Raw genomic sequence first — 19,846 nt, forward strand, 5'->3', positions numbered from 1 at the left:
ATTGTATTGTATTGTATTGCGTTGTGTTGTGTTGTATTGTATTGTGTTGTGCTGTGCTGTGCTGTGTTGTGTTGTGTTGTGTTGTGTTGTGTTGTGTTGTGTTGTGTTGCGTTGCGTTGTGTTGCGTTGCGTTGTATCGCAATTCATTGCATTGAACTACTAATGGCGCCCCCATAAATTCATCGAATGATGCTCCCACTATTTGTAACACATACATCGACGTCTCTAAAAGCAATCCTGGGTATCGGAGAATGTCATTAGTGATTACTTCAAAAAAGGAAAGCTTTCGATAGTCTACTTTTTATTTTATTTTCTTAAGCAAATGATGACATTCGTTGTATTGACTCGTTGCATTGACTAAGACTTACTGGTACATTTAGAATGTTTCCCAGCCAGTGATGTTACGTGCAAGCAAATGACAACTGCATATAGCTCATCTGCAAATAGAAGTCTTCGAGAATATTTGGAATCCTTAGAAATAAAATGTAATTCTAAGTAAGCTATATTCACGTCTGTGAAAATTAGTCAGATGGATAGCTCTCTTATTGTAGTCAAGCAACGTTACAGTGATTTGTATTTTCATTTAGTCACCGAGCATTTAAAGACAGAAACTTATTTGATCCAACGAACAACAGTGCAAGAACACTGCAATACCTAACGTTATTTGTGCACGTTTTGTCCGACATGTCCCGCGCGCAGTACTCTTTGTCACATCCCCCTTCCTTTGATCGTCGTCTCTCCCTCATCTCTCTCGTACTCTGGCCATGGTACCCTCTTAAGGTACTGGGCTCAAATATGCATGTTTATAATCTTGCATTGGAAAAAAGTCTAATAAATCATTTTATTGTCAAATTCTCTTTTTTTGTACACTATCCCTAATGTTCATTGTCTCTGCCATCGTGTCTTGGTTGAAAAAGTGCCCAAGGTACTATACGGTCATATTGGATCAGGTCTTATCATGTCCAGTATGTCTTTCTGTCTGTTTATCTATCTATCTATCTATCTATCTATCTATCTATCTATCTATCTATCTATCTATCTATCTATCTATCTATCTATCTATCTATCTATCTATCTATCTATCTATCTATCTATCTGTCTGTCTGTCTGTCTGTCTGTCTGTCTGTCTGTCTGTCTGTCTGTCTGTCTGTCTGTCTGTCTGTCTGTGACTGTCTCTCGATATCTTTAATCTGATCATTTTTTTGGCTTACACAACACCTTTCAGCTACTTTCCGTTTCACATTGTGCGCAACGGTATGATATTAATGAGAAGAAGAATGTTTACACATTGAAGTCACGGTTACTGCAAGTAATGCGTGACGGATATCGTGACCAATTCTAAACGAGCAAAGAATTAGATTTGTGCTCTTGAGGCAGATATTTAATCGCAAATCACGAATAGAAAGTCGTGTATGATTGTCGTGACAACGACAAAGGAAGCTTGAAGTATATTGATGCATATTGATGCATGCGTGCTATTTTCATAGAGACGATATTTCTTATATTTAATTATATCCACAGGATATTATTTATGCTATGCTATTCAGTTCTGAAGATTGAAATTGCGGTTGTCGAAATTAGTTTGTAGGAGCTCCAGTTCAGTAGCACAACACAAGAACTTTTACAGCACATTAATGCTGGACTATTCAACATCCCTAAGTGCATCATATACAAGTATACTAATTAAGAACTTGTCAAAGAAACAACATTACTGATTATGTTGATCCCATAATCGTGACTTCGAAAGAAGGTGCGAACTGGAAAGCTGGCACTAGAGCGTATAACATGACACAAGTCTTCCAATAGTTTGCAGGGTTTTGCAACTGGATGTAATATTCAAACTTGATTGGGTAACAATTCTCATGAATCTATAACGGTACAACGGCCATTTATACTTCCTCAACTCCCCGAGGAACGTAAAATCTGCGCTTCAGCTTCTATTAGCGCATTATGATTAAAGCATTCACATTGCAACCTCTGACCTACCAGGTCCAAAGTTATACAGCTGGCCTGCCTGAGGAAAAAATCGTGGTTCTATTCTTAGTTGTCCATGGACTTAAGACATTCAGAAACCAACGGCAGTGACGAGGCTCGAACCCAAAACCAAACCACGTTAACCTACATATTCGCCCATTATGACTCCAAGTCGTTCGGCTGACTTAAATCATCTCACGTAAAGAGAATGATTGTATTTTATTGATTGAGGTAAGTGAAGTAAGGAGAGCATCTGGAGTCGGTTGTCAGAGCACATGAGATTATAGTCCATTTCGAGTTAAACATCTTACAATACGACGCCCTCAACGTGCGTCAGTATATTTTCCACCTCTCGAGAGATTCAAAGTTGAAATATTCAAATTTTCTAATCTTTTTATTAGCAACGTCATGGTCCCTTACTCCCTCACCTAAGGCTTTACTATATCGCTTGGAAAGATGAAGCGAACCCGTTGCTGACGATCGAATATTATAGTAATGACGCGTGACGCAAGTCTAGTTTTGCGAATTTGTAGTAAGAGTTCGAATTATCCTAGCGGGTATTTCTGATAACGGAAAGGTCGTAAATATGTATGTTATTGTACACTGCGGCAAGGAATAAAATTTGTTATTTTTTGGGGTGATTTACGTAACGTAACCTATATGACACAACTTTGTTTCTGCAACTGGAAAAGTCAAAATTTAATTTTAGTTCTAGGAAAACCAATCATGGAAATTGTACATCAGCTCTCTGTTGCTGCAACAATTAATAAGGGATGAGATCAACAGTTCAAAGTAGGATAAAAGACTAAATTGTTCTAGTTAGGGCTCAGACTCCCCCCCCCCCCCCCATCCAACTAAATTGGCCGGCCAAAGTTGAAAATGCTTCAGAAGGCAACATTAATTCAAATCAGCATGTAGTAGTATGTAGTGCTATGAATACAAAGCCAATGTGTAGTGGAAATAAGGTAGTTTTCTTGACATTTTATCTTAGTGCCATGCATTTACTATGGCAACAATTCTTCTATTTCGTAATTTGACATGAAGATCATAAAAGTAAAATCATTTTTATAGGATGAGAACTAAAATGGCTCACCCCTACCCCAAAGTAAAAGAATTTGTTTTTTTATCCTACATTGAGCTATTGATCTCGCCCCTGATAAGGTCACAGATTCTACTTTCTTAATCTTGTGTCATGGCGTATGGGACAGGGTACAAACTGTCCTACATATGTAGTTAACAGTTCTACAAGGTTGGCTAGGACCATAACGTTGATACGACGGTTATGCTATTCCAAAACTAAAAGAAAGGCGCCCTCGAAGGTTGGAGCCCTGATTTGAATATGTCATGCTTGATTAATAAATAGCATCGGTTGATTCCAGAGTGCGTTTCCATCCACAATAAGTTCTCATAAATCAAAAACCATCTGTTTAATTAATTAATTAACCAAGGTAATTTAACTAATTAGCTGGATGTTCAACTTTTGTAATAACTTTTTCTTATGAATTGAACAACTTAATTAAAATTAATTAAACACTAAAATCTAATTACTGTACTTGATATTGGAAAGCAATTTAATTAAGGTAATGAGCGCCATCGTGGGAATATAATTTGTACTTATTAAAGTCAAAACGTGGTATTTCAATTAAAACTACAATTTAATTTTCAAGCCAGACTGCAAGAAATTATTCATGAGGTGTCATTGTAGGCTAAAGGACGAGAAATTTGTTCGAAACACTTTACTCTCTCAGGTGTGCCAATGACAGCGCCACTAAGGAAAGTGTTAGTGACTGCACCGCAAGCTCCCAAGACAAGCATGTACAAAGTGTAATGATGCTATGACGACATGTCTTAGTAACCATTGAAATATAAGGAGACCAAACTGCATATTGATACGTATAATGTATTCAGTTCTCGGGATGTTTCTATTGAAGAGTGCTTAACCAGGATCGTAGCCTGACCAAATTGCCGGGGTGGGGTGGGGGGTGGTGGGGGTTAGGGACAGATCTTTGTCTTGGTGCTATCATGCATTTAAAATTTAGAAAAGTGACTAATTTACAGAAATTTGCATGCAATTTACATAATATCTATTTTAGCATACGCAATTAAATATCATATGTAAGGCTCGAAAAAATAAAAAGCTGGTCAACGTGCAACCTATCCCATCATATTGGGTAGGTAGGTAGAATTTCATTTTTTCACAATGCTTGACAAGGATAAAACAACCATATATATAAAATAACAGTGATAGCCAACAACAATAATACTCTGAATGAGATTACTTTCCACGGGATGTGGATTTCACACGCATACGGAGATGTCATGAATTAAGTACAGTTCCGAAACTTGTTTGTCAACAAATTGGTGATTTTTAAATCCGTTGACAGATTGTTTGAATGTATACACTAAGCGATCACACGGCTTCATAAAAATACTACCAAACCAGAAAGACTATAGAGTTTCAATTAGGCAGCACGTGACAATTTCAAAAAAAACATTTCACATGGATATTTTTGTGAGGAAGTACTCAAACAAAACATTACATTTTATCTCAATGTGAGCACAAATTAACAGTATTGTGTTTGAATCTTCCTTATCCCATCCGACAGTGATGTATCACTTTATGTGCTTGCGCGCTATCAATGACACTATTTGTAACAATTAGAATACAAAAACGTAGTGTGAGACTTAAAAAAAACATCGTGCTGCCTAATTGGAACTCTATAGTCACTCTGGTTTGGTAGTAAATACATAAGTCGAGAACATAAGAACAAAATATGGAAATATCGTACGATTATTTATGCTTTAATACGGACTCTGTGCATAGATAATGCGTAATGTTATATGGATTGTACGTATAGCTCCTTATAATTGACGTAATTTCGATCTATTACGTGTAACGCTACTTCCGCGTAATGCTGCGAAGGCTAGTGAGTGATCGTGATTCTTATGAACTATAACAGCGATACTTATACATCCAATGACCATATTGCTCTCCTAGACTGACATAACAGACTCCCGTCTCTAATTATCAGGTTTTGTGTTATTTGTGAAGCTAGGTGAATTCCTATGGTGATTCAACTCCTCAGTGATGTAAGCGACTGACCAGGTCAGTCGGGTTTAAAGAATCGTGACGCAGATCGACACCGAGTCTTGTGACAAGATAAAATAAAACACGTATATCTTTTGATACATGTTGCTGTAATCTCGAAAACTACATAACCTACATGCCACAGTCTAGAATAGACATTGATTTTAGTTATAATAAAAGGACTAGTCTCCCAAAAGGTTTGATGGATCGATGACGTCATGAAATTACAACAGAAGGTGGTTAACACTACAGAACGTTGTTATCAAATTGGTTCGACAGAAATCGTACAAATAGTAAACATTTCACCATGTCTGGCGCCAAATGATTTCAAGGATTAAAATGTAACAATCGAATGTGTATTTGTTTTCGAAAAAATGCAACAATATTTAGGAAGATGTTTTCAACTGAGACAATAAAATGTAGCAATCGTAGTTAGATTTTTTCACGCAGAGTGATACAGTGTAGCAATGTTAGTAATATTTTTGTCGAGCCATACGGTGTTCTGTTGAAGTTAGTAACGGTCTCCTTTGTAGAGTGAACAGTTCAAATTGCATCAACCGATAAAAGCATATTGTAACTCATTTGCTAATACATGTACACACATTATAATTGGTGGAAGGATTTGAATACTAATTGTGCTGAAGCTTGCCTGATTGTGTAAATGGGCACCTGAAAGGACTAGTTTGCCATGTATGGATGATCTGATATATTATGTTTATAATCAGCCAAGTTTGCTAATATGAACCACTGCACTGCATTGCATTGCATTGCAATGTATGTATGTATGTATGTATGTATGTATGTATGTATGTATGTATGTATGTATGTATGTATGTATGTATGTGTCTATGTGTGTGTATGTATGTATGTATGTATGTATGTATGTATGTATGTATGTATGTGTGTGTGTGTATTATGTATGTATGTATGTATGTATGTATGTATGTGTGTGTTCGTGTCTGTCTGTCTCTTTGTTTGTTTATGTGTGTGAGAGAGAGCGAGAAAGAGCGAGAGAAAGGGAGAGAGAGAGAGAGAGAGAGAGAGAGAGAGAGAGAGAGAGAGAGAGAGAGAGAGAGAGAGAGAGAGAGAGAGAGAGAGAGAGAGAAGGGGTGAAGGTGCTATAATGATTTGCGTTAACAAGGCATACAGCTGTCATTATTTAATTTCTCTATTATAATAAATCGTTGCAATCTACTAATAAAGATAAGCAATGTTCTTACAAAATCGACGAATCCTACACTTTTTCTTATTGGAAAACAAAATGTTGTCGACCAAAGACAGCTTTGATTGAGTGAGAATTGATGATAATATCAGATAACTGATGTAATATTCCATCTATTATACACATTGTCAAGTCGTACATGATTATATCTCGATCTCATTATGTGTAAATATATTATCTTAATGACATCATCACACTTGAAGCCAAAGCTAATCATTCAGATCTTTTATCACAAAATGGGAAATGTTAGTGAAGAAATAATTTGTCTCTGCAATGTCGTCGAACTGTATTCGATGAAAGACGTCCCTGAAGCAAATTTCAGTTGTATCTGCAATGTCGTCGAACTATATTCGGTTATATTATAAGACCATTACGTAATGAAGTTTAGCATTTACCCTGAAAAGATCGGGAAATAATTTATAACATAAGCAGACATCATAGCTAATTGAACAAAAACACACAATGCAGTAGATAGGAAGGTCAAAAAAATATGGTTGGAACATTAAGCAGTGTGTCACATATATAAAGAACGAAGTACTCTGAAATTATCCGAAGTGCTCCGAAGTACTCTTTCAAATGATGCTCGGTATGTGTCCGATGGCTATTGAAGTCTATGCGATGATTCATCAGATGTTTGACAATTGCGACATGTTTATTGCAACAGTGACATAACATATGTTTGCTTCACTCATCTCTAATAATGATATTATTAAATTACTTGGCACTTTGGCAAGTATGTTCCAACGGTATTTAGTCCGAGATGATGATCTAATAAGATCGATGTGTACGATCAGAATGTTAGAATGTCACTGAGACAGCATATGAATCATATTTTTTTTTACTGAGCAGATGGTCAAAAGATTCCTACATGATAAATAAGCTTTCATTTGCACAAATTAGAGTCCTTACTATTTTGAAGGGTGGAGACTACAGGCAGTTAATATAGACGCGTATAGCTTAGTAATCCTCGCTGCTGTTGTCAGCGAATTCTGTCTGCGCATGCTCAGCTGTGTGGCCCCCCCAAAGGCAGTTCTCAACATCAACACAGGCGTGGGATTACTTTACACTAAGTTATTAATACGTATAATGAATAAATCATGGTATAAAATCATCTTCTGCGTCTGAATTCAAAACGACCACTCTGACAGTGGTTAGTTTACTCTTGATACGTATGTGGAGCAAGAGAAGTCGTTGAGGGTCAGTGGACAAGGCCCCAAATGTTTGGTATTTCAACTGTTTAGTATTGTATTATTACAATATTGAATATTCATTGAGCAGAAAACCCCTTTTGCTTTTTCGACATAATTTGAATATATTCTTAACAACTGAATGAAACATGTTTTTCAATTTGCAGAAAATCATACCAGCATATTGTGAATTGCTTTACAATTACTACCAAAAAACCCCATGTTGATTCCACACACACTCATAGTAATATAGAACAAAATTAATTTCTGTGCGGGCTTTTGAATTAGGTGTAATGTCATTTCAGCTTTAATTAAACCAGGCGTCAAAGGAAAGCTGGATATATGCATAAGAGAATATTAAAAGGTCTGCGTTCACGTGAATATAAAAAAGCAATGAATTCTATCCTGCAAGCGGTTTTTGTTGTTGTTGTGTGTAATACAGAGGGTGACTGTACTTATATTATTGTTATTTGAAATCACTGTGTTATCGACAGGCCTGAATACGTCCTGTATTTGTATCTAATGAAGAATGACATTATTGAGTAGAGTTCAAGTTAATCCTCACTATTGTTGTGAGAAGTTAATGAATCGTTGCCTAGCAATAAATCAATCGATAATTTCGTAGTATTAATTGCAAGGTGTACTATTACAAATCAATTTGCCGTCACCTGCTGTCCGATCCTCGGTAAGTGTACCTTGTAATTCAAACATGCCATGTGCAGTAAGGAACAACGTCTATCTTTTTTGTCTACTCAAATTCAAGTAGTTTGACGAGTAAGGTGACGATAACACTCGCATGTGATGTGAAAAGAAATCAACGTCGATCGTTATTTCCTTCCTGGCGATCCACACGTACTAGTACGTAGGACCACTATTTTGCCGGAGTTGTCTAAGCATTGCAAACATAAAAACCTACCTACCTACTTACTTACCTACCTACCTAACTACCTACCTACCTACCTACCCACCTACTGACTGCCAGACAAATAACACATACATGCACGCATGTAGTCTGAAGACACCTTCAATAAAACGTTTATACATTGCTTACAATCTTCCAAGAAGAGATAAGCGTTTTCAAAATTTCTTTTTTATTCATTTTTGCCTAAAAAATTGTTTGGCTCCGGTTACGTGACTCCGGCTAGCTTTTCACGCCGACCCTAAACTTGTTTTTACGTATTCGAGAAAAGAAATCGCGAAAATTGTGAAATCTCGCAAGACATAGTGGATGCAGAAACTGACAACAACTTAAAAAGATAATATAAAACTGTTCTTCCAATCTGTAATGGCTATACATTGATAAGAAGAATATGAATATGAAAAACAATGGAAAACATAACTACCTGAACTAGACACTCACATATGAGATATATCTATATATATATATATATATATATATATATATATATATATATATATATATATCCTGACGAGTGATTTACTCACGAAACAGGCTTGTAGAGACGAAAAACCCGACTTGATTTTCTTCTACCCTCAACATATATATATATATATATATATATATATATATATATATATATATATATATATATATATATATATATATATATAAGAAAATAAAGAATGTACCTACCCCACCTATTCTAAAATTGAGCATAATGGGAACCACACATTGTTTTTGTTACGCCTTAGGTAAATCATTATACAAATACCTTTTCATAGGGTAATTACAACCTCAAGACTCCAAAAAAAATTCAATTAATTCTTATGATTGTGTGAAATCGAGGAGTTCTACACTATCATAATGGTTGATGCAAAACACGAAGATCGTTACTTGAGAGACAGTTTGGGTAGCTCTGTTAAATTCAAAGTCTAACTTCAATCATCATTTTGCCGCCTGATTAGAAACCATCCTTGCCATAGCCTTCTTCTCGTAAAATAATGCGCTTTCCAATCATGCCAAATAACGTTTTGTCTGTCTGTCTGTCTGTCTGTCTGTCTGTCTGTCTGTCTGTCTGTCTGTCTGTGTCTGTCTGTCTGTCTGTCTGTCTGTATCTCTCTCTCTCTCTCTCTCTCTCTCTCTCTCTCTCTCTCTCTCTCTCTCTCTCTCTCTCTCTCTCTCTCTCTCTCTCTCTCTCTCTCTCTGGAATTTACAATCTTGTAAATGTCACGTACGAAGCGTAGACATTTACACGAATCGTAGAAAACTACATATGTATTCCCTCATTCGTTCTTAGACTACTTGGCAGCTTAACGGAACTGAATTTGATCACTCATAGTTCTGACCGTGTCGAGTGACGAATCTCTATCCTCCGTGACGACTTATTAGAGCGAGTTCTTACTCTTTCGGCGATTGATATTAATGAACCTGTTCGTTCGGTACTCGAACAATCAATTATAAGGCATCTGTATAATCACTGAAGTGCGTGATAGATCTAGAGAACGCATCATATGACATATGAAAATAACACGACGAATTCATTAATAAGTATTCAAAGTGTTGTTTTTTTGTAGTAACGGCCACGAAGATAGATATGAGAGACATCAGAAATATTCAGGTTATTTCTAATAGTTACATGCAGTACTCCCTGACGCCTTCATCGACTTAACGCACGTCCTACTTTCGACTGGATTGGACACGACTGAAGATGCTCCTGACCTCTGAAATATCATTCATGTTATTTTCTTTGTACTTGTTTTAGAAAACAAATGCGTAACGGGGTGTCTGCTGTATCTGACAAGCAAACCAGCGTGTTCTTAATTAAATTCCAAAGTGAAACGAAAGGATATAATAATCCCGTTCTTTCTTTAAACTACGTACAGCACACAGATTTTAGCCTCTGTTTGTATTTCAATCCTGCATTTATTTACTTGATATGATATGGTTGGTCTCTTGAGATATATCCAGTTCCGTACTTTAAGCTGAACCCATAAGTACCCTTATCGCTATACGGTAGCCAGCGGAGTGGGCCAACCGATTAGCGAGTGGGTGGTTAATTATAGGACTCAGGGATACCTTACATCCATCGGCGCAAGATAACATGTAAATTGATATTCCTATTGTCAACATTATGGATACGTAGGCGCGGGGAATTTGAAAGCAATTGTCATTGAATGAAAGAGTCTTTGTTCATACTTACATTGTAATTTAATTTTAGTAAAAAAAGTAAGAACGATCACACCTTTAAGTAACAAGTATGAAATTTAAAGTAATACTATGATCACGAGTTCCACGTTCTTGCTGGATGACGTGTAACCGCCTCTTTTCTTCAGAAAAGTGGATTCTGTGTCAATGGTATTTCCTCTTCAAAAGCTCAAAGTGACCCCCGCAAAAACAAAATGATGCATATATCTGAAAGTACAACATTTATATTTAAGCACGTACGGTGTGATAAATTGTCAAATCGTAAGATGCTGAAACGTTAAGCTGAACCAGCTGCAACTTTAGCGTTAAAGAAAAAAGTAAAAAAAAAAAAGAGTAAAAATTGTTTTGTGAAATATAATGACTTCTAATGTCATACACCCTGCACAGTAATGAATCACATGTGGGTAAATCTATTTGTGCAAATAATACAGTAAAACTAATCAAGTTGATTTTGGGTCACCACCCAAAAACTCTACATTTCAACTCGATTTTAATAATTCAAATGTTGCTGTACTACTCCTGGATGTAATTGGTTTCTAAAGTAACACATCGAATATTGGTATTTTATTAATTGTCATCAGTGAATGCATTGTTGGCTGTCTGATTGAAAAAAACAACAACAACAATACTCTATGTAATTACTAGTGTAACTTTCAGCAAGTTTGTGATATACCATGAGGTAATTACCTGATAAAAACTCTTCGTTCGTCGTATCGTCGTGAGTGCTGTTTCGGCAACGTGGCACGGGTCGTTACTGAAACGGCACTCACGACAATACGACTAACAAAGAGGTGATATCGGGTAATAACCGATTCATCATATGCCTATGCCCAGGAATTCAGTGGTTATGAATTTGTAATTTAAAGTTACAGTAAGATAATCTCGTAAATAGTAACATTTGGGTATGGATATTTCGTAAGAATTTCCCTGTTTTGAAAAATGTCTGTGTCTCAGTTTTGTGGTCATACGCGATAACACCAATGTCGAACATTGACCATCGCACGAGTCCAGTTATACGACAAAAAAACAATTCAACAATGGTAATAACTATTGCTATAGACGCACAGTGGCCGTTGCTGTGGGTAGGAGGGACGAAGATTAGAATGCCTGTTCATTTAACACTGTGACATTGATTTTCATAATTCCTATACCCACAAAGGACATTACATGGTTGTTTAGTTATTTCTTGGTGCTACGGGCGGGGTCATGGTTGCTAGGTCTTAGATTTATATGACTCAAACCCTCCTTACCCATATCTATATGGAATATCTGTGTCATCTCTTAATATCCTGCATTGTGCAATTGCAAAATTGTAGTTTTCAAACAGGCTTTTAAGTTAATTCATATTCAAGACATACTAGTTTATCCATTACAGCTTAATTTTACACTTAAGGCGTGTATACAAATCCGGCACGACTTTCAAATCCGTCTGTGCTCATGAACAAAGAAACACCTTTGGGCCAATTCATTGAGTTAGCGGAATTCTACTCAGCTACCAGCAACATCTTCGATGCCTTATTCATATATATATCTACTACATCAATATGTGATACGATAAAATTGTTCAACGTAATATGTAGTGTCTTCGCAAGCTAGAAGTGGCCATTTGACCACATTTACTAAATTAAGACATTTATTTCTCGACTCAGAACATCAAATCAAAGGTACGGTCAAGTTACACTATGCATTCATGCTTGCCTGTGGATATATCGGACATAGAGGTCCTGTAGGCTATTTTTACAAGAGAAAAGTCTTGAATTTCAACCTAATCTACCAAGATACATATTGCATTGAGTATCAAATAACTTAGGTTGCGTATACTTGAATTTTCTGCTTGTTAGTTTATATGCCCTTCCTTGACATTTGGCCTGTAGAGGAATAGAATCGATGCATGTGCATTGATTTTCAATCTGACAGTGTGTGTTTGTTTGCGATCTCCATGTGTGGGGTTTGTGATACTATCAAACCAGAAAAAAAACCCCGTAGCGTTTCAATTACGCGGCACGATTTTTAAAAAATATATTTTCTTATGAATTTACACAAAGAAAATACTGTCATTGCTAGGAGACACGCATATGAACAGTTACATTTTATCTAACTGTGATCACAAATAAACAGTGTTTTTTGTTTTGTTTCAATACTCCTTGTGGCATCCAACGGTGATGTTGATTTGTGTTCTGTTCTGTTCACTGTGAAATAAAATCTATCATTTCATATGCTATCGAGTTATCAGAGACTATGTTTTGCTTTCTGTAATTTGCGAAAAAAACTCGTGTGAGAAGTGAAAAACATCGTGCGGCATGATAAAAACTCTTAAGTCAGCCTGGTTTGATAGTAACAAAGCGCAGAAGAGAATGAAGTACCTTTATAGACTATATCTGAAATGTCTACATAATGCAATTGCTAGAATTAAGCTGTCTGTTACCAAGCTGTCTATAAGTATAAGCATAAGAAGTGAAATTATGGCAAGGATCATGCGAGGAAACTTAAATATGATGTGTCGAAATCACCACAAATTGAGAGAATATGCCATTTCTCTCGTTAATTCGTATTTTTGTGGTTAGCTTGTTAAAGACAATGTCAATATTTCAGAATATTTTTAAAAAAAAGTACATTAATGAGTCTGAACGAGTTATGCCGACCATGAGATTCATCGTAAATATGAAGGAAAACGGTTCATTAATTAGACACATGTCACGAATCTACAAGTTTTAGTATTTTAAAAGATAGGGGGTCTGAAAAACAATTGGCCCCATGGCGTCCTTTTTTTTCAAATTCATGGAGGCTCATTATATTGTGAGCGTCGTTTTGTAATTACATGTACTCATCATGTTTAAGCAACAGACTGTCATTCAAAGTTTTCCTGCTCTGGCTTTGGCGTGAGACCGACACTCTGAAGATAGTGTTATCATGAGATGGACGTGGCTCTGCCACACGTTCGATATCAGCGCTACCTATCTAATGAAATAAAGTCACATTGTTATGCTCAATATTCGGTCTACGAGGTGCTTCTATGCATTTTACTCTACTATACATCCTACTGTTTGTCACACATGCGCCAGGAGACGTAATACATCAGTTCGAAGAAGGGTACTTTAATAAACCAATAGCACACTATGACACAGCAGCAGTTTATTTGATTTGGAGAAGGTAAAATGAATAAGAATCAAATCTAAACAAGAACAAGAACAAGAACAAGAACAAGAACAAGAACAAGAACAAGAACAAGAAGACAAGATGAAGGAAGAAGAATTAGCAAAATCAGTTGATGCTCGCTACTACTTGTATTATAGGAAGAAGGTCGAAATGGCCTCATTGAAAGTCATTAAATGTTACATAAACTCTACAACTAATACTTAATAATGCGGGCTTTAGCTGTACAAAAAATCGTCAGGTTCAAAGGTGTGATGTGAAAGAATCAGGTTCAACATACAAACATTGCAACATTTTTTATCGTTGTCTCCACAATTGGTGACTGCAGGTTGCTTTTGACAATAGGAATCGGTTAAAATTTGAAAAGATAAAATATAGCTATTTGTTCGAATCCTCTTCGGAACACGAATGTCAGTGAGACAATACGTACGATAGTTTCCATGTGGCTGTGAAAAGCGGAAGAGCTCATTCTATAAATAGATCACCATTTATTATCAATATCTCAAACCAGTTTGTTAGTAAATTTTAATTTGAATAAAATAAATATACACTGGACCGACATATTTCCAGGAATGGTTTTATATCAATACAAAGATATGTTTATAAGGTATATAAGAGAAGTCCATGTTATGCGTGATGGTATATTATTCTCAGTTTACGTCCTGTATATATATTGTATATATATTTTAAAACTCTGAATATGCCTAGATCCTTTTTTCTGACGAACAAAGACTTCAATTATATTTGTGCTACCAGGAATTCATCTGTTAATTTGTGAATCATTTATGGACATGTAACTTTGTGTGGTTTTGGCAGAAACTAGATAACTAATCAACAGCAATCACTTTTCTCAAAAGTAAAGCTTGCAGCCTCAGTAAATTATTAAGTGTGTAATATTCTTTTGGGAGTCTTGATGGAAAATGTCGAAATCTTGTTAATTATCCAAAACCAACCGAAAGAAGCACTTCGCTTTAGATGAAAGAAAAGAAAACACTTTGCTTGACGCTTTGCATTTTAGAGGTGTGTAGTGGAAATAACACAAATTCGAAGAAAGGTATCAATAGCTATACCCTAATCAAAATATATTAAAAGCATTTGAATGTCGGTGTGATTGATCGATTTTGAATACCTCTCAATAATTGTTAGCAAAGTAATCGTTGTCCTTTTTCTTTCTACAACACTAACGGAAATATATTAATATTTAATTTCCAATACACATTTGTCCCGAGGTTTTAGATAAGATACTTGGTACAGACTTAAATTAAAGTTGTTCTGCCTCGTAGCAGTTTTTCTAAGAAATGAACTAAGACTTTCCATAATACAATAGCCTATAGCCATATTTGCAGACACGACACTATTTGTATAATGTCAGTCCTACAAATAAATGTATATACGTGACAATTTTAGTTTATATGCCTACACAGGTATAATAATAACAAGTTTTCTTCGTGGTGGGAATGAAAGCCAGCATCGATCGCGCGACAAGGAAGCGCTGACAATGGACGTTTATTTGAATAGATATAGACCGGGCGAAGACATAATACTTTCGATAAGTAAGCATGTCTAATTTTCTAACGATAGAGATGAGAATTAAATTTTTATCTCGACGGATGCTTCCGTTCACATTCTGTAATGAATTTTGTTACGGAAGTCCAAAATTTAATAAAAAAATAAAATATTTAAAAAAAAATATTTTGTATGTGTTTTTGTCAGCACATAGTAACATTTGTGCCATAGGCTGATGGCGCCACCATCTGAACAGGATAGACTAGTATCAATCAGTTATTACACTAACAAAGTCATCTTGCAAAACAAACTACAAGTCAGGCGTTAGGCATCACTAAATTGACTAATTCGATTGTAAACATCGGCAATAGGGATGCTTAAGTCTTCCTGGGTAGGACTATTTAAAACAATGGATTTAATGAAACTTATCAAAACACATAGCAACATCAACATTATCTGGTAGGCTAGCTTTTGTTGACTATGACCTCTCTGTGTTGTCATGGTGACCCAAGTGTGTGTAACTGGCGTTTATAATCTTAGTATCCCATGTATGTATGTATGTATGTATGTATGTATGTATGTGTGTGTGTGTGTGTGTGTGTGTGTGCGTGCGTGCGTGCGTGCGAGCATGCATGCATGCATGCATGTATGCATGTATGTATGTATGTATGTATGTATGTATGTATGTATTTATGTATGTATGTATGTATGTATGTATGTATGTATTGGCTCTTACATACCATCCCTTTTCCAACAGAGTTAAGAACATAATATACATACATTTTAATATCTTAACATATGGTCCATTCAGAACAACGTGCATTCGAAGTTAATGCGATCGTAGTCGATGTGGTACATGTAGTTTCATGTTTTTGGCCCTAAGAACAATGTGGCTGTTACGAGTAGATTTACTTGTATCGGTACTAACGTAGTGTACTGCATTACATGCCCGAAATGTGAGTTTATATATATATAGGTTTGACTGTACCACGTCTTGGTGATAGTTTCGTGGAACATCTCCGTCTTACCAGACAAAAGAACCGTAAATATCCCGTATCTATTAATTTATTACCACCGATCATAGTGTATCAGATATGTCTATTTCAGGAATTTTTAAGGTTTCTGGCGATGGGGATCGCTCGCGCTTGAGGTTGAAGGAGGAGGAAGTCGATTTCCGTCTCGGAACGCTGGAATCCCATGAATTAATAGATTATTTACAGCATTCCGTAATATGGAACTACGCTTATTCTATCTTTCAGGCGTATTCTATAGGGTTCTTTTAGGTGTGCATGATTTTAAAATCTTTTAGCGTGTAACCGTTGATAAATACTCGCACGGTAGTCGTTCTATTCCATAACATTTAGATATACAGTCGAGTGGTAACCTGTCGTGCCTTGATACCCTTGATAAAGAATTTTGATTCGAAACGTCGGATTGAATTTATTTATTCGGACTGTATAACTCGTTCCTTATGCATTACTATGTATGTATGTATGTATGTATGTATGTATGTATGTATGTATGTATGTATGTATGTATGTATGTATGTATGTATGTCAGTGTGTTTTTTTACAACGATGTTTTTTCGAGAAAGCTAATTCTCTGACCTCGCCCTCTGCTGTATAGTAGGGTTATACTTATAGTTTCTCTTTTAACATATCTGTCACATCTGATCCTGTGATACGTTTTTTGAATACAAGATGCTTGCCACAGATACGGCTAACAAGTATTTATTTTTTCATGATTTTCAAGATGGTATCTCAGAGGCTTGTCATTGATTACCTTCATAGAAACTCAAAAACCGGTATCTATCCATGAAAACTTTACTGCCGGCTGATTTATTACATTGTATTTGAAATTTCGTACAGTTGTTTATCCACCTGCACTGAACAGGGTCGCCATGACGTATCTGCCATATGATAGTGTTCCGTTGTATTCCAACAATCGAACATTACAATGAATGACTGGCTTTCAAGAATATATCAATTCAGATAATTTCTTTCGGAAGTCATGAAACAACAATTAACAATTCTGAAAGATACTGAAATACCAAAGGAAACCCTCGTAAATTACCACTACGACTAATTGGAAAGTGCATATCTCTCAATTTTCCTTTCAAATGAGGTTATTTATTGAATACGAGACAATCACGCCGTTCTATGTTCTGAGTAGTAAATTATATGTTTATAGTGCTGTTCTGATTTTTGCCATACTTACTGAATACTGCCATGGCATTCGTATGTTATATTTGGGACCGCTACTCTTGCCTTCGCCCTGGCCTCATTTGGCAGTCGACTATTATGCAGTACCTGTCGATAATTTCTGATGTTTACACATGTACAATATTTTAGATATGGTTCGAAAGTACAGCCGTAATATCAGTGATATTAAATGTGCAATTACTTGACTTTAAGTGATATTCGTTTTGACGTATTTCGAAAAACACGCAAAACAATCAGAAAACAATTACTGGATCTCATTACAAAATTCAATTAACTCGCGAATAGTACTTGATTGTTCGAGTTATTAATAGCAATAGCTACGTGTTTCAATGATCTGGTATAAATATATACAATAAGGTGGAGTGCTGTAAGTTTAGGTATATAATTATTGTAATCTTGGAACTCCTCAATGATTATTCATTACAATTGATACAAGAATGTGTTAAGATAGAAGAAGTGTTGTACGTTCTTGAGTTGTTATTAACGTCTGTCTGTCTGTCTCTGTCTGTCTGTCTGTCTGTCTGTCTGTCTGTCTGTCTGTCTGTCTGTCTGTCAGGCCGTCCGTCCGTCCGTCCGTCTGTCTGTCTACATGTGTATCTTGCTGTTTGTATTTCTGTCTTTGTCTGTCTGTCACCCCTGAAAACAGTGTGAGTACTATACACCATGTTGTTTTCTAGTAGTAAGTGTATTCTAACAACAACAACAACAACAACAACAACAACAACAACAACAACAATAACAACAACAACAACAACAACAATAATAATATGATGGAAACATATAACTGCCTCAACACCTATTATGTTGGTTCCATACGAAAACATCATACCACCCCTGCACGTATCATTTTGACTATTTACCTAAGCATTCAATATTTCGGTTCCATTAAAGATTTGTATTTATAAGCATAAACGTGATGTATAAAAAAGTATACATCCATGGTACAAAGTAATAAACTGCACGGGTTGCCAATCATTCATAAGCCACGTTCCAAGTATATTCTACTGCGCTTGCGATAGTCCTTGAATATTGCTTGAAATCTGTATCATATATGCTAGACTTGTCACACACCCACATACAGTGAGTATTATTAAATCCCACGTTCAGCGACAGCGGAAAACAGTAGATATAGACGCGTACTCGACTTGAAAGTAACGGACTGAATTCCCCCCTGCAGTCACGTATTAAGGTAATGTGAAGAATATGTGTCGTGATAAACGGTTTGTATCGGCCGTGCACAGAATAATGGTTGTCATTTAATCAGTGTGTTTGAAAATACATGTACCCATTTTCTTTTGTGTCTGTTTTCATTGCTTATTTTAAAAAAATGTAATAATAAATTAGACGATTTCATTAACCGAGTATGGTATCTAAGGACTAACATTCTGTTTTCTTAGCACAACTGAACTGACGTTCAGTAGTATTATAGGCATTGTAAAGCGTCCGTCTGCCCGCCCACCCATCTGCCTGCCTGTCCATCCGCCCGTCTGCCCACCTGTCTGTCTGTCTGTCTGTCTGTCTGTCTGTCTGTCTGTCTGTCCATATGTGTGTAACAGTTGAAACTCAAAAGCCACAGGATCGACTGCTTTGCTATTTGGTGGCAACATTACTTTTGGTGTCTAGTTGCAAAATTGTTCAAAGGAAATGATCAGATATAAAATGTCCCTTTTGGTCAAACAACTTAAACTCACAATGTACTTTACAGATTGGTAGTAAATAGAGTAGGAACGTTTGTAGGGGTGTGCAGATTAAGAACATCTAGTATATCCATTCGATCGCGATTTAAATGAAATAAGATCTAGTACATCTATTCGATTTAAACCAAATAAGATATATTACATCCATTTCATTTAAATCAAATAAGATCGTTTATGACATGATGATCTCGGCAGTGATATACAAACTAGGTCTAAAAATGTTTTGACTTTTTGGTAATTTTTTTTTAAATCCATAAGTACTGAGCAGATAGGTAGATAAAAGTGTATTCACAACTTGATGATCCCATCAGTGATATCCAAATTAGGCCTTAAAATATCAATTTTGTTCAAAAACTCTTAACTACGTGATGGCGAAATCTGGTTGAAAGTGTTATTCTGCAGATATTGTTAACGCTCTTAGCAACAGTGAAGGGATAATGTGTATTACACATATTCATATAATAACAACATGGATTTGTAGGCAGATAAATAAGTTTCAAAATATATATGCACATATGCCTATCAACAGGACCATGCTCATAGCAACAGCCAAACGATGATACATATTGCAAAGATAACAGGGACTGATAGGTAAGTGCTCAAACATTAAAAAAAATATATGCAAGTATGCCCAGCAACAAGACAACGCCTATGGCAACAGCCAAATGATTGTATATGTTGCAAAATAGGG

Source organism: Glandiceps talaboti, chromosome 15 (assembly GCF_964340395.1).
Source record: "Glandiceps talaboti chromosome 15, keGlaTala1.1, whole genome shotgun sequence".
Lineage (NCBI taxonomy): Eukaryota > Metazoa > Hemichordata > Enteropneusta > Spengelidae > Glandiceps > Glandiceps talaboti.